At 52.1% G+C, this 14,873-nt stretch overlaps 1 protein-coding gene across 2 annotated transcripts in view; it reads left to right on the top strand.

Annotated features, from left to right (window-relative positions):
- The first annotated feature begins 8,539 nt into the window (after window positions 1–8,539).
- Zfp362 (zinc finger protein 362) overlaps window positions 8,540–14,873 on the top strand; it is a 33,028-nt gene continuing 26,694 nt past the window's right edge. Inside the window, exon 1 of one of the 2 annotated variants that reach the window (NM_001081098.1) lies at window positions 8,540–8,640. The gene's annotated coding sequence lies outside the window, so the exon portion shown is untranslated. Of the gene's footprint in view, window positions 8,641–8,726; window positions 8,929–14,873 lie in introns of those variants that run through there. The other variant, XM_030253454.1, reaches the window with a different exon arrangement.

Here is a 14,873-nt window from a genome sequence, read left to right as displayed (position 1 = left end):
AAGTGAGAACCAAGCTGAATTACAGAGCTGGAGTTACAGACTTCTGGTGGCCTCTGGACTGTCATATAAGCCCAATCAGGACATTCCTTCCTCCTGTTCAAACCCCGGTTCCTCAGCCTTCCGGATTTGGATAATATTTAACCAGAATTTCCTCCATACCTTGGTAGAAATCCAATAATGTGCTCAAGAGATTTTCAGTTCCCAGTGATTTACAAAATCCCGATCACTTCTCCATCCTGCTTTCTGATCTCAGCACATCTCTACTTGTCTTTACTCCCCACTCAGTCTTCCCACCCCACTCCCAAGCGCCAAGCCAGGATATTTGGTGCCACCTGACTGACCACAGTGTGTGTGGGGTCCATTTTGCTAAGTACTTAAGGAGACAGAAGATGTTTACATCACTTCAAGGCAAGGGCAGCAAGCAGAGCAAGAGATCTCCTGTCTCATACAGGGCAGTGAGCTACCTCTCTCGTCAGGGTCTCCCCTCTCCCCAGTCATTGCACCCATCAAGTAAATATTGGATTACAGATTTCAGCTCATCCATTCAGAGCACCTTTCACCTTCAAAATTTTGATACCCATTACATTCTTATGAAATGAACGAGCACAGAAGTATTGAGTTTGCAATCTGATATCAGAGTCAACTATTAGGAATCTGAAGACAGAATCATAGCTGGAATCGTTGTGTAAAAAGAAGAGAGTCTCATGAAGCTACGAGAGCAACCTCAAGGTTGTATAAGGCTGTCCTTAGAATTAAGCTACGGGCCCTGACAACAGGGTGAAGAAGGGTTTCCCTAGGTGAACAGACTGTGGGTGTGGTTAGGTGGAGCATCTATTCTGAGCAGAGGAGGACTGTGTGTGCAAAGCCTTGCGGGAAAATGAAATAATGAGTGGCTGGAGACAGACGCCAAGGTGGGAATGGTGGTAGTTAAGGACAGAGATCAGTAAGGGCCAACGTTAGATTGGGGGCCCAAATTCGCCATGTAAATCAGCGCAGAGCTTTTCTTCTTCAGTTCACATACAACTGTGGATTATCCCAAACTCTGAAGATATGTCTGCTTAATAATGATCTGAGGGGGTGGAGGGGTGGGTGATGGCTCAGTGGGGAAAGTGCTTGCCACGTGTGATGGGTATCTTTAATTGCCAACTCAACACAAGCTAGAATCCCTGGGAAGAGGTTCTCAGGGAGTGGTGGGCCACATTGAGATGGCCCATGGGCATGTCTGTGGGGTTCTCTTGATTGTCATAATCGATGAGGAAAGAGCTGCTCCAAATGTGGGTGGTAGTTTCATCTAACTGTCTCTGCCGAAGTTGGTTCCTTCGCTGATATGAGAACAGGCTTCTTCAGGCTTCCAAAGGTGAACGGAGGACCAGCAGCTCTCCAGGAATCTTCTAGGCTGCCGGTGCCAGACTGGAACTGTTGAAGCAGCCAGTCCTGTAGTCCGAGCAACTACTGAGCTGTCTGCCTTTCCAGTGCGAGACAGCTATATTGTTGGACTACCTAACTATATTATGTGAGCCAATCTAATAAATTCTCTCCCAATATTTACCCTGTAGGTTCTGTTCCTCTAGAGAACTCCAACTAATGTACCATGCAAGTGGAAGGACTTGAAGTGAAATCCTTAGAGCCCACAGAAAGCTACACAGACAGCGTCTGTAATCCAATGTTTCTATAAGACAGGAGGTGGGAGGCAGGAGAGTTCCTGTAAGCATGCAGGATGGCAAGTCTGGCATAGAGAGGTAGAAGGTGAGGACCTACATCTGAGATTAACCTCTGACCTCCACGTGTGCTGCGGCACCCATACCCACTCCCACACACACCCCACACGAGACATTTTTTTTTAAATAGTGAACTAACTACTCAGGCTCCCTCGAGAATGTGGGCTACCAGGGAAGCCTCTTGCTTCCCCCACGCCTGTCCTGCACTGAATTAGAGTGTCTCCACTTCCGCCAATACCACGTGGTCCAAGCTGGATTCATCCTTTGTGAAGAAGACTTTGAAAGTCTCCCCATTTGGTACCCCTACTTCCCCGCTTTGTCCCATTCCGGTCTGTTTGTTCCCGTGACTATATGACCACTTCTGATAGAACTTGGACCAGAAGTCATGCCTGTGATCTTTCCTAGGGAGAGGTGAACGACGAAACCTCCATTCATCCAGATCGGGCACCAATAACCGGCCAAAGAATCCATCCTACTGAAGTGACTCGAGTCTGGCAAACAAAGAACTGATGGGGCTAACTTACAGGAATGTGGGTGAAGGGCTCATAGGTGAGCCCCAAACAGTCACATCACTGAAAAGCCCTTCTCCACCATGGGTGATGCTCTTAATAAATAAATTAAAAAGGGGGGGCTTTATTGGACTGCCCATCCCAATTAACCACCACCCTTTAGCAACTCTAAACAGCACCTCCCAAGGCCAAATGCAGCTAAGGCAGGATTACATGCCTCTTGGAGGGGTCAGGAGCAGGTGGGTCTCAATCTCAGCTGAGGCTCCAGTGAACTTCCCTACCCACTTCTATTTGAAAAGTCTTTGGGTCGCATGTGTGTGATCACAGCTTCTGTGGTTTCAAGCCAGCAACACCATGCCATACTCAGAAGACAGAAGGCCATAATAGAACTGCTACGTTGCCTTATTTCTATAAAACCGAAACCCTAAATCCTCTCCTCCCTGGGCCCACACGAAGCATCCATCCCTCTGAATCATGTCACGGTTGCCTCGTTTGGTTGCAGGTCTGTTATCCCTTCCGTGTGGCAAGCTCTTCTTTGCTCTGGGCCTCTACATGCCAGTCTCTCTCCTAGAATCGCCCTCTTCCTGGTTTCAGCTTAAATCCCTTTTCCTCTGGAGAGTTCACCACGATCTCTTCTGTCTCCCGGCACTTCAGATCTCTCCTCTGTAGTGCTCATGAGCCCTAAATAAATAATCAGTAAAGGAATTCTTTGCTGAGCCCTGTCTCTGAGAGCAGACTTTTGGAGAGTTCACTCACATCACGAATAGCCACCGCGCTTCCTCACCGGGAACTCCATCTCCCAGCTTCTATTGCGGTTGGACAGGCCATGTGACTAGTCTTGGCCAATGGATGGTGAGGAATGATATGAGTCACTTCCAGGCAAGAGCAGTAGAAAACCCATGCTCTGGCCATTCAGACAATCTTAAGTTCCAGTAGGTACTGTTCAAAGATGTCTGTGACTAGCCAGTCTAAGGTCCTCGATGACTAGAGCAGGGGACCCATGTGGGCAGGTGGTACAAGCCGGCAGCATTCTCCTTCTGTGTTCTATACCTGAGGTTTGGAGCTCTTAATTCCCATAGTACAGTTTGGGTAGTACTGTGCTCCGTCTGACTGGGGACCAGGGTTTGTCCTCTGCTGCCTCTCCAGAACCTCGGGCCCTGAATGAGGCCCCTGAGTTGGCACTTGGGGAATGTGTGCTGAATTATTAAAAATATAAGTCATGGTTCCTTCCTCAATTAAATTACCCTAGCCTGGCATGAGGGTATGTGCGTTTAATCCCAGGACTCAGGAGACAGAGGCAGGCAGGTTTCTGCAAGTTTGAGAGCAGTCTGATCTACATAGAGAGTTCCAGGTTAGCCAGGTTACACAGTGCGATCCTGATAATTTTTTTTTCTTAAACACATATTTATGGAACAAATACATCTACAGAGCAGGTAGGATTTAGTCAGGAGCTGCACTGTCCACATTAGAGACACGGGAGGGGGAGAGGATCAGCCTCAGCCACAGAGAGCTTCCTAAGGGAGGGTAAAAGTTGCGGAATCGGAGAGGATGTGCATCGTCTGTAAGTTGCAGGCAGTTGTGAGCCTCCCATGGTGGGTCCTCTTAACCATTGAGCTCTCTGTCCAGCGCCTTCACCTCTCCTCATAGCTTTTAAATGGCTAGGCTAAAATCTGAAGGGTGAGTTGAAGCTGGCCATGGAAGTTGAGCCTGGGTGAAGGGAACCACATACGAAAAGGGATATGGCGAGGGTGGGATGGCCACTCATGCTGGCTGAAACCGCTTTGTGGGTGGTCAGAGAGGAGTCCCGCAAGGTAGGGAGGAGCCGGGCGCACACAAATCCCCTCAAAAGGCCCCAGCTCCGCACTCAGTGCCTTCAGTGTCCTTAGACTTTGGCCCTAAAGCCTTTTCTAGGGCTCTTCTGAGTGCCAGTGATGACCTCACAGTTACATTTGGGGACCATAGGATATTCAGGGCAGTGATAAGCTGAACCTTTCAATAATGCCATAATTAGCACACTCAGGGTGTTTTCTTTTTAGGCTTACTGTGTGTGTGTGTGTGTGTGTGTGTGTGTGTGTGTGTGTATGTATTATGTGTGTGTATATTGTGTGTGTGTGAATATGGATGTATGTGTATGTATGTATTCAGGGTCTCACTGTGTAGCTCTGGTTGGCCTGTAGATCAGGTTAGCTCCAAATTCACAGAGATCCTCCTATTTCTTTCCCTGAGATATGCAACACAACACCCAGTTAGAATTTATTTTTAAGGGCTATTTTAATATTTACCAAAACTTGGAGTATATAGTAGAGGGTTCCCCTTATATACTCCCACCATTCTTCCCTCATTATCAATATATTATGACTAAGTGATACAGTTTTCCACAATTATTGGCAGATAGTTTTACTGACATAACTAATTTGACTCTATAGTTTGATTAGAGATTCTTGGTTTTGCTTTAACACCTATTTTTCTGCTCCAATACCTCACCTAGGGCAATCACATTACACTTAGTCATCCTGTCTCCTCAGGCTCTGCCAGCCTGTGACTTTCAGACTTCCCTGTTTTGGGTTTTGTTTTGTTTTGTTTTTTAATGATCTTGACAGTTCTGAGAAATTAGGTATTTTGTTTCAGCACTAGTGGAGTGTGCCTGATATCTTTTTCCTTGTGAGAAAGAGTACCACCGAGGAAATGTGCCATTAAAATAAAATCATGTGGGACTGGAGCGATGGTTCAGCGGTTAAGAGCACTGACTGTTCTTTCAAAGGATCAACTCCCAGAACCTCCATAGCAGCTCAGAACTGTCTGTAACTCCAGTTCCAGGGGATCTGATGCACTCACACAAATACTAAACCAGACAAAGCACCAATGCACAGCAAATAAAAAACAATAAAAATAAAGAAAAATACCGTGAGAGAGAGAGAGAGAAAGAGACAGAGAGAGAGAGAGAGAGAGAGAGAGAGAGAGAGACTATGCACATTTGCAGGGTTTTACTGCTGTGAACAGACACCATGACCAAAGCAAGTCTTATAAAGGACATTTAATTGGGGCTGGCGTATAGATTTAGAAGCTCAGTCCATGATCATCAAGGTGGAAGCATGGCAGCATCCAGGCAGACATGGTGCAGGCAGAGCTGAGGGCTCTACATCTTCACCTGAAGGCTGCTAGTGGAAGACTGACTTCCAGGCAGCTAGGATGAGGGTCTTAAGCCCACACCCACAGTGACACACCTACTCTAACAAGGCCACACTTCCTAATAGTGCCACTCCCTGACCCAAGCATGTACAAACCATCACATTCCACTCCCTGGCCCCATAGGCTTGTTCAAACACATGAGTCTATGGGGGCCATACCTAAACATTGCATAATGCAAAATACATTTAGTCCACTTTCCAAAGTCCCCATAGTCTATAGCAGTTTCAACAATGTTAAAAGTCCAAAGTTCAAAGTCTCTTCTGAGATCCATCCAATCACTTAACTGTAATCCCCAAAGCAAGACAGGAAACCAGCTGGGCAAACTCCAAATTCTGCACGCCCATGGCTGAGGTCAAAATGGTCTTCAGCTCTCCAACTCCTTTTTCATCTTTGTTGACTGCAACAAACTTCTTTTCCTGGGCTGGCTACACTCTCTGTTAGCAGCATTCCTCATCAGATATCCTATGACTCTGGCATCTCAGATAGCTTGGGTTCTCCAAGGCAACTTCAGCTTCACAGCTTCTTGTTTCAATGTCTGGGATCCACACATGATCTTCTGGGCTCCACCAAAGAGCTAGGGTCATTTTTCCAGCTCTGCACTCTGTAGCACTCTAAGCTCAGGTTGATCCATTCCACTGCCTTTGCTGTTCTTGGTGATCATACCACGGTACTGGCATCTCCAATACACTGGGGTCTTCTGCTGCAGCTAGGCTTCATCAATACCCTCTCATAGGCTTTCTTCATGGTGCCAAGTCTCAAATCCTTTACATGAGCCCTTCAGTCCTGGGCCATCAATTGCAACTGAGGTTGCACCTTCACCAGAGTTTCTCTGGCTTCTGCCCTGCCCAGGCATCTTTTGAGTCCTAACATGTGCGTTCATGCTCCACCCCCACCCCCACCCCCAGCATGTTGGGCGAGACTGGCCAGTGGTGACCCCTCACTGGACTGGAGGGGCCTCGGGATCCCACCTCGCTGGGGGGCCTTCACCTTCATTGCACCATGGAGGCTTTTGGATGAGACCCTGACTGGCAAGAAGGGAGTGTCTGATCTCCTGGAGGTGGAGTTACAGGCAATGATGGGCTCTTTAACATGGATGCTGGAATCTAAACTGTAGAACCATGAATGCTGACCAAGCCCTCCAGCTCTCCAGCCCCTAAAGGTTTTTTTTTTTTTTTTTGTTAAGAATGTTTATTGTTTTTAATTATGCTAGGGGAGGGGGTCTGTGCATATATGAGAGAAGGTTCTGCAGGAGTCCAGAAGAGGGCATCGGATCCCCCGGAGCTAAAGTTACAGGCTGTTGTGAGCCACAGGACTTGGGTGGTAGAAACCAAACTCAGGTCCTCAGGCCCAGTGCATTCTAACTGCAGAGTCATGCCTCCAGCCCCGGAAGGTTTGCTTTTCATCTCGTCAAATGTGCACACCGTCAGCATGATTCATGGCTGCTGATGTGCCCTTCATTTGTTTTCTTCTTCCTTTTCTGACTGTGCATTTGGAAGGAAGTCACTCTAAAACCCATGCCCCACATCCCACACCTCGATTCTTGATTCTTCTACACGGGTGATTTCTCGCTTCATTCCCATTGCTGGCCAGTGTTTTTCCTCACAGAACCTTCTCAACTCTGGGCTAGTCTTTTTGTTTTCAGAACAAAGGTGTTCCTCTCTTCTCCAGGCTCATCCCAGAGCCATGTTCTGAAAACAGCCCCTATCTCTCTAGGAGAGTAGCCTTCTCTGTGTTGTCAATACCATATCATTCCAGTTAATTTTTGCCGCTTGCTTATTGTGCCTCTGCCCTATGCCCGGAATTGTGTGCTTGATGCTTTGAGAAGGAACCAACGACCTCCGTGGGTCCCACCCTCCAGCTTCCCCAATGTGTGACATCCTGTGCTAAACTGGAATCCTCACGAGGACAGCGACTTTGTCCACACTTTTTAGAACTGTGTTCCCAGCCAACTAGCGCACGTGCCTATGAACTTATACTTCCCAGAAAGCAGGATGGTTTTTTGTGTCCTTCCTTCTCTGGGATGCTTAGGACGGCAGAGGCAGCCCTGATCCTCTAGGCCTGCAGGTGGACAGCAGAGTGTGCCACAGAAATCTAAGCGGGTTCGGAATCGGGAATGCCTGCCTCCTCAGGTAGAAGTGAAGTTTAGAAGTTGACACAGCCCGCGAGGCCGAATCAAGAGGACTTGGTGACTGATTGGCTGGGGAGGGTGAGGCGGGAGGAGGAGTCGCGCAGATGGCTCTGAGGTCTGGAGCTGGGGGGACAGGCGGTGCCACCTCTGATAGACTTTCTAGAAGTGCTGTCAGCTCCTGGTCGCCCCACCGCTGAGACTCAGGCCTAGGGTTGGGAAGCGGTGTCCTGGCTTGTGCAAACTTCTGCACCCCACCCCGCCCCCACGTCCTTTCTTCAGAAATAAATAACCAAAATCTTAGCAGGGATCTTGAGCCTGGCCGTTTGTCACCGGGTGTGTGTGTGGGGGGGGGGGGGAGCACCGTGGGGGTCTGCACCAGCTTGCGATTTCCCAAGGAGGGACACCCCCACCCCTCCCGAGAGCAGCGTGACCAGCCAGTCCCGGGTCCCCAGGCCACCGCCACCCGGGAGCGGAGTCTGGGCGGGACAATGGCCGCGGCCGCCCGGGCCCCGGGAGCCCCCGTGCTGGGGAAGGGGCTGTCCTAGGGCCGGGCGCCGGTGCCCTCCCCGCGCGGCTCGGGCGGGCGGAGGGGGGCGCGGAGTTCCTTTGTGGCTCAGCCTCCGGCGCGGCGCGGCGCGGGCAGGGGGCGCCGCGCAACTTTCCTTGGCGGCGGCGGCGGCGAGCGCGAGACGAGGCCCCGGGGCCGAGCGGGGGCCCCCAGCGCGCGGCCCGTCCCCGCCCCGCCGGCCCCCTCCCCTCGCCGTCGCCAGCGCCGGGCGCTGCCCACTCGCCGGAGCCCCGGGGCCGGGCGGGCTGCGCAGCCGAGAGGCGGGGGGCCGGACGCGGCTCGCTCGCGGGGCCCAGCGCGCCGGGGCCGCGCGGCTGCACAGCCGGCCTCCGCCGCCGCGGCGCCTGCAGAACCCAGAAGTGAACAGCAGGCGACCCGGAAGGTTTGCGCGCCGCTCCGCACCGAGCCCCAGCCGCGCGCCGCCGCCACCGCCGCCACCGCCGAAGCCGGGAGCCCCCAGCCCGGCCCTACTCGGGCCGCCGGGCTCGGGGCTGCGGCCGCGTCCCGGAGCGCCGCCAGCACTGCCAGGTCCGTGCGGGCCCGGGGCGCGCGGGGGAGCGGGCCCGCCCGCGGGAAAGTTGCGCCGAGTTGCGGGGCGGGGGCCGGGCGGGCGCGAGCGCTGTCAGCGCGGGGCGGCCGCGCTGCGTGGGCCCGGGGGTCGCCGGTGCCTCGGGCCGGGCCCCGGGGCGGCCGTGGCTGCGGCGGCTGCGCGCGCGGGGTAGGCAGCGTCTCCCGCGGCGTGTCTGGGGTTCGTCTCCGAGTGTGTGCGTGTGTGTTTTCCTAAGCCGGGCTATTCAAACCTGCTGCAATTCTCCGGTAAACAATGATTCATGGGGCTTAATGCAAATAAACGGATTGCAAACGGCGCGGTTCGCGCACTTTGCAGCCGGCCCGGTGGAGCGGCCAGTGCCGGATTTCTCCGTTTTTTTGCAGATCTGCAGAATATGGCGTCCCTGTCCTGTTTTAAAAATAAGCCAGGCTGCCATTTTTGTTTTTCTTTTGTCTGAAGATTTTAATAAAACTGTCTGAGAATGTGGGAGAGGCGGCTGGAAGCAGAGGGGGCACCCGAAGGGTTGGCTTTTTTCCTTTTCTTTGGAGAGAGCCGGGAGCCTTTCGGGGAGGTGAGACACAATACAATTACACTTTAAAGGAAAAAATAAGGGGGAGAGAAGCTGCCGGGTGATTTGGGGGGAGGGGGCTGGGAATTTAAAGTTAACTCTGAAAGTTTTCTTTTCTTTCTTGCTTTTTTTTTTTTTTAAGATTTTTTTTTTCTTCCCCTGAGGGCCCTGAGATGCCGCGAAAGGATATGGGGGCCCATTTCTCTGTTTCTTCCCACCTAGCTAGTCGCCTTTGCAGGGTTTTTGGGAAAAGTTAACTGCCGGTTTCCCCAGAACTGCGTGGGTGGGGATGTCGTGTGTGTGTGTGTGTGTGTGTGTGTGTGTGTGTGTGTGTGTGTAGGGCTGAGGTGAGAGGTTTTGGGAGGAGTCGTTTGGACGAGGCTCTGTATCAAAGTGGTATTGTAAGGAACTATATTGTAGCCCCAGATTTGGGGGAGTTGGCTGGCTCTAGGGGCATAAAGTGGGCCCAGGGTTTGGAGCTAAGATCCCTGTCATGAGGACATGACCCTTCTTGCCACCCTGTCCTCCAGCAGTGTGGATCCTTTAGGAGCTGTGTGTGTGTTGGAGATGGAGGGAGGCTTGCCCCTTCATGGGTGGCCAGAGCCCCCTTGGTGGACAGGAAGTTTTGGTAGCCCCCTCTTGGGGCAAGTCTGGTTGATTGCAGTGGAAGAACCCCCTTCAGGTATGGGTGGTCTTCTTAGCCTCCAGAGATGGCCTCTGTTGATGAATGTCCTTAGTGGTGGGTTTTTAGCTGGGTACAGGCCTGCAGCTCCTGTGGGTCCCGATATACATAGGAGTAGCTGACTGCCTGGCCCTTGTGTTCTGGGCCTGTCCTCTGCTTGTGTTAACTCCTTTCTGCCACCCGGCCTGCCACTTTGAAGTCTCCTGATTGGACATCAGTTGAGTTTCTGAAGTGGCTGACTGGACTGGCTGGTGACTGTACAGGCAGCAGAGTGGTATGAGGCCAGGCCCATAAAATCTGAATGTGGTCTTTTCCCCTTTTGGGGGAGACTCTGTCCTAGGAGGATGCTCTGAGCCTTTGTGCTTATCTAGGGCCCTCCCCCCATTTCCTGGAGGGAAAAGTCTCCTTTCAGAGCGGTGTCCTGGCTTCACCAGGCCAATGTGAGCTCCCCAAGGGCAGCCAGTGGGAACAAGGCCTGAGAGCGTTGAGCTGCAGAGCTAGGCATGCCTGGGTCACCCGGTTCTGAACCAACAAGGTTTTAGATGGAGAAACTGAGGCCCAAGAGTCACTACTCTGCCCAGTAGAGGAGAGCTGAGACTGGAACCCACGTTTGGGTTCTCTGTTTTGGAGCGCTCTCACCCCCAGCATGGTTTGCTTCAGACAAAACTGAACAGGAATAGACAGTGTGGCCCCCTTCCTTTCCCCCTGGACCCCATTATCATCACATTTCAGGAAATCAAATGTCACAGTGTGTACCATGTCCTATGTGGCTACAGCCATGTCAGGCGCTCCCCAAAACTGAGTTGAGGTCAGATGTTCAGGTGGGGGCAGTTGAACTCATTTTAAAATTAAGAAACTGAGGCTTAGAGAGGCTGGGCAGTGACGGAGGAGGGATGGCCTGCAGACTCCTTGTGTGGGCCTTTCCTAAGTGGGTGGTGCTGTGGGCAGGACCTTTCCCAACTTCTAGTTTTTGGTCTGAAATTCTTCTGCTGACCCCAGTGGCTGTGTAAAAATCCAGAGGCTTACTCCCACCCCAAAGAATGTCAGAGATGAAAAGGCCCCGGAGGTCATCTGGACTCGGAGAGGAAAGCACTGGCTCCAAGTCTGGCCCTAGCTTGTTCTGGAGCCCCGATCTCCTGTCTCCTTTTTTCTGTGAAATGCTCAGAGAGAGAGAGTGAAACACTGGGCTGGGTGTAGGGGAGCTAGCTGGTGCAGGGGCTGGCGGGTAATGGCTACACTAGATAAGTTGGCCCTAGGGGCTAAGGGATAGTCTGCGGTGACCTTGGGAAACAGAGGCCAGCTTGGTCTTAGGTGGGAAGAAACTGCTGTGTGAGCAAGCTGTGGCCTCTGTCTAAAGCAAGCTTAGCCCTGCCCTTCCCTAGGCAGCCATTCCTTGCCTCTTCTCTTGTTGCTCTGTATTCTTACTGTTTGTATAGTCTCTCATTTGTGACTAGGCCATTCATTTGTTCTTCCACTGTCCACTTCTTAGTCTATGGGTCAGTTCAGTAGTCCTGTCTGTCCCATCAACCATCCGTCCGTCCGTCCGTCCGTCCATCCATCCTTCCATCCATCCAATCAGTCCAGCTCCCCCCAGCCCAGGTTGGACAGATATGAGATGCAAATGTAACCCTGGCACTTTTGAATACCAACAGAGGAGAAAAGCCAAGGCTTCGGGTACGTTCCTAGGGATTGAGAGTATCAGAGGCTCTTTAGCATTTGTGTCTCAGATCTCTGAGCATGCCCTGTACCTCTGTGAGCTTCCACCTGTACAGTGGGCGCTGTCCTTATCTCACCATGATGGGGGGAGATAATAACAGTGGCTCTGAGGTCTCCCGCCCGGCCAGGCATGTCCTGGGCATGTGCTCAGGACATGGTCACTGCCCCATAAGGACCGTCATTTACTTTTCTAGTCCAGGCCTTGTCTCTGTGAACCATGGCGGGGGGGTTTTCAGAATGCCAAGTGATCTGTGGACCCTGACAATCCCCTTCTCCCCCTGCTGAAAGTTCCACTGCTTCCTGAACATTTAGAAGAAAAATAAGTAGTAGAAATTTAGTAGAAAAATAAGTAATAATTCTGGCCTACGGGGATGGGGAGGGGGAGGGGGGCTTCTGTAGTTTCAGCCTTGCCCACCTTTCAACCTCTGCTTTCACGCGCCAGCCCTGCCCTGCCTACCCCTATATCTTACCACCTCTGGCCACGCTAGCTTCTTTGCGCACCTTCCCTGACCTGGAATGTTTTTTTTTCCCCGATCCCGTGGCACCATCGAACATCACCTCCTCAAAGGGGCCTTTGCTGACCGTCTGCTGTAAATAGCTTCCCACTGTTACATGAGCCCCTGCGTATTTTCTTTTGTGGCTCTGGGCATCTGAGACCTTCTCATTTGCTTGTTTGTTTAAGCAAACACATGTCTGCCCCGGGCACATGTTTAAGTTCTAGAGCAGCTTAAGGGCCACTCAGGCTTCCAGTGAGGTGTGGTCGGGACTTCGGCAGAGGTGAGGAGGGACTGTGGAGCCAGGTGTGGTGGCAGCCTCGGTGTCCTGGCAGTGCCTGGGAGGTGATGTCACATCGAGGTCTGTCATCCTCCCCTGGGAATCTTGGGGTTGTTGTTAGGCAGTGGTGGGATTGATTAGATCACAGGCCCAGACTCAGAACGGTAGAACCCAAGCAGCTTCCCCCACCCAGAACCTTTGACACTTTGACCATGACCCTGTCATGAACTGTCACCATGTGTTTAGGGAGCAACAGAGGGTGGTCACTTTGTGCCAGACCATGTTCTCTGAGGCTTTGTGCATATGGAGATATAGTTGTCACTGTTATCCTCTTTTGCAGCTGAGGAAGTATGGGTATGGAGGAGTCAGAGAGCTTATCTCTGTGGAGTTGAGGGGCGTCTGGTGCCAGGTGGGAGCACTGCTGGGTCTGGTTAGGATCCCACAGTTGTGGGGAAGCCCAGCCTTACCTGACCCCTGCCCACATCCTAACTGAAGAGCTTCTGCTCTCTCTCTCCTAGAACTCCCTCCCTCCCTAGAGCCCTTGTCACCCATGCAGTCAGGTGGCTGTCACTGCTGGGACACTGTTTCTTCTTTACACACTTAGAGTTCCTGCACCTTCCAGTGAATGACCGTGGGAAGCCAAGCTAGAGTGCCGGCTTCCGGGGGTGTTGACTGGGTCAGTCTGGTGGTCTTGGTGCACAATATTGAACATGTGAAAGAACGAATCAATGGGTACACAGAGACTGCTAAGTATTACCTAAGCACCCCACCCACCACCCCACCCCACTCCTGTCTCTGTAGCACCATGCTGACACTTGCTTGGGGTCCCTAGAGAGGCTTGATGTCCTCAGGGAAATGAGACCCGCGTTCTGCTCCTGTAGTGGGCATCTGATGATGCTTATGCAGCCAATGTCTTCTTACTCATTGGGGAAACTACAGGGTTAGGGAAGAGGGGTGCTCTGTGCCTACGACTGTATGTGTCTCCTGAGGCTTTCTTTACCTCTCTGATCATCAGGTTTGAACAGGCTGCCCAGCCTTTGCCTGGGGGTTCAGGGGAAGCAAGAAGCCCTGGCGGGAGTAGCTGTGCCCCATTCAGTACCATCCGCCCCCCCCTCGTGGAGCAATGGTCCTGAAGCACAGAAAATTTCCCCGACACTGAAGAAGCCAAGTGTTGTAGATGTGTGTTGGGAACAGCTGTGGTGTTAGGAGAGCTTTCTGGAACCCCAGAGCAGAGGTGGGCTTCAGAGACTTGACAAGTAGCGAGGTGGTGTCACTAGTAGATCAGCTGTGACAGACAGGCTGAGAGTCTTGGCTCTGAGGCCTAAGGAGTCTTTAGTCTGTTGGTTCTTGCCTCACCATTGTGACCAGCAAAGGTATCCATTTGAGCTTTAGGCAAAGGCTTCAGGCTTGTCGGAGCAGCCGTTCTCAACCGGTAGGTTGTGACTCTTAGTGGGTGTGTGAACAACCCTTTCACAGGGTCACAGATCAGTTATCCTGTGTATCAAATCTTTGCATTACCATTCACAACAGGAGCAACATTTCAGTCACAAAGTAGCAACGAAAATAATTTCATGGTTGGGGGTCACTACAACATGAGGGACTGTATTCAAGGGTCACAGCATTAGGAAGGCCGAGAACCTCTGCCTCAGAGGATAGTCTAGTTAGCCAGATTCTGGGGCTCTGTTGGGGGACACCTGGCTGTGGTGGGTAGACTCCCCATTCCACTCAGACATACACAGTCATACACATATAGTCATCTGTTCTGCCGCCATCCCTGAGTCTTCATGCATCCCATGGCACTCCCTCGGGCCAGTGTCCACCCCTTGCCTGGATCTGCTTGGAGAAGTGGAGTCACCCATGAACAAGAGAAGGCAGTAGAACTGAGAACCTGGGGGGGGGGGGTGAGCTACCAGGTAGGGTTGGGGATAGTTCAGTCCCCTTCGTAGTAAGTCTTCCCAGGTCCGCCCACCCACGTGGCCACCCAGTCCTTCTGCGTGGGGTCCATATCATTTGCTAGCCTTTACTCAGGCCTGAGCCTTTCCTGGCCTGATCACAGACGGCCTACACGGGAGGGGAAGGGGCTACTTCATGGAGGAGTTATGAGCACATGCTGGGGTTCTTAGTTTGGGACCTATCTTGAAAGACAGATTCGTCCATGTCAGCAGAGCAGCCCTGATGTGGGGAGTAGTCAGAAGAGCTGAGGGAAGCTCCCGCACCTCAGATACTGGCACACGAGTGTAAGGTTCCTCGGACCTTAGGAGCCCATCACCGGCAGGTGTAGTGGCTGCATATCACAGAGCTAGGCACCATTCTGGAATCGTATGCCTATTCACCTGTACTGGCCTTGCTGCATCCCTGTGGCCTGTACGGTGACACACTCTCTACCCTCACCAGTTACAGATGGCAACTTTGAACTCGGGGCTTTGTTGTGATCCAGAGGCCCAGGCCTAGCTGGGCTCTCTTGACTGTAA

The sequence above is a fragment of the Mus musculus genome, chromosome 4, assembly GCF_000001635.26.
Source record: "Mus musculus strain C57BL/6J chromosome 4, GRCm38.p6 C57BL/6J".
NCBI lineage: Eukaryota > Metazoa > Chordata > Mammalia > Rodentia > Muridae > Mus > Mus musculus.
This window is presented reverse-complemented; position numbering and strand designations above follow the sequence as displayed.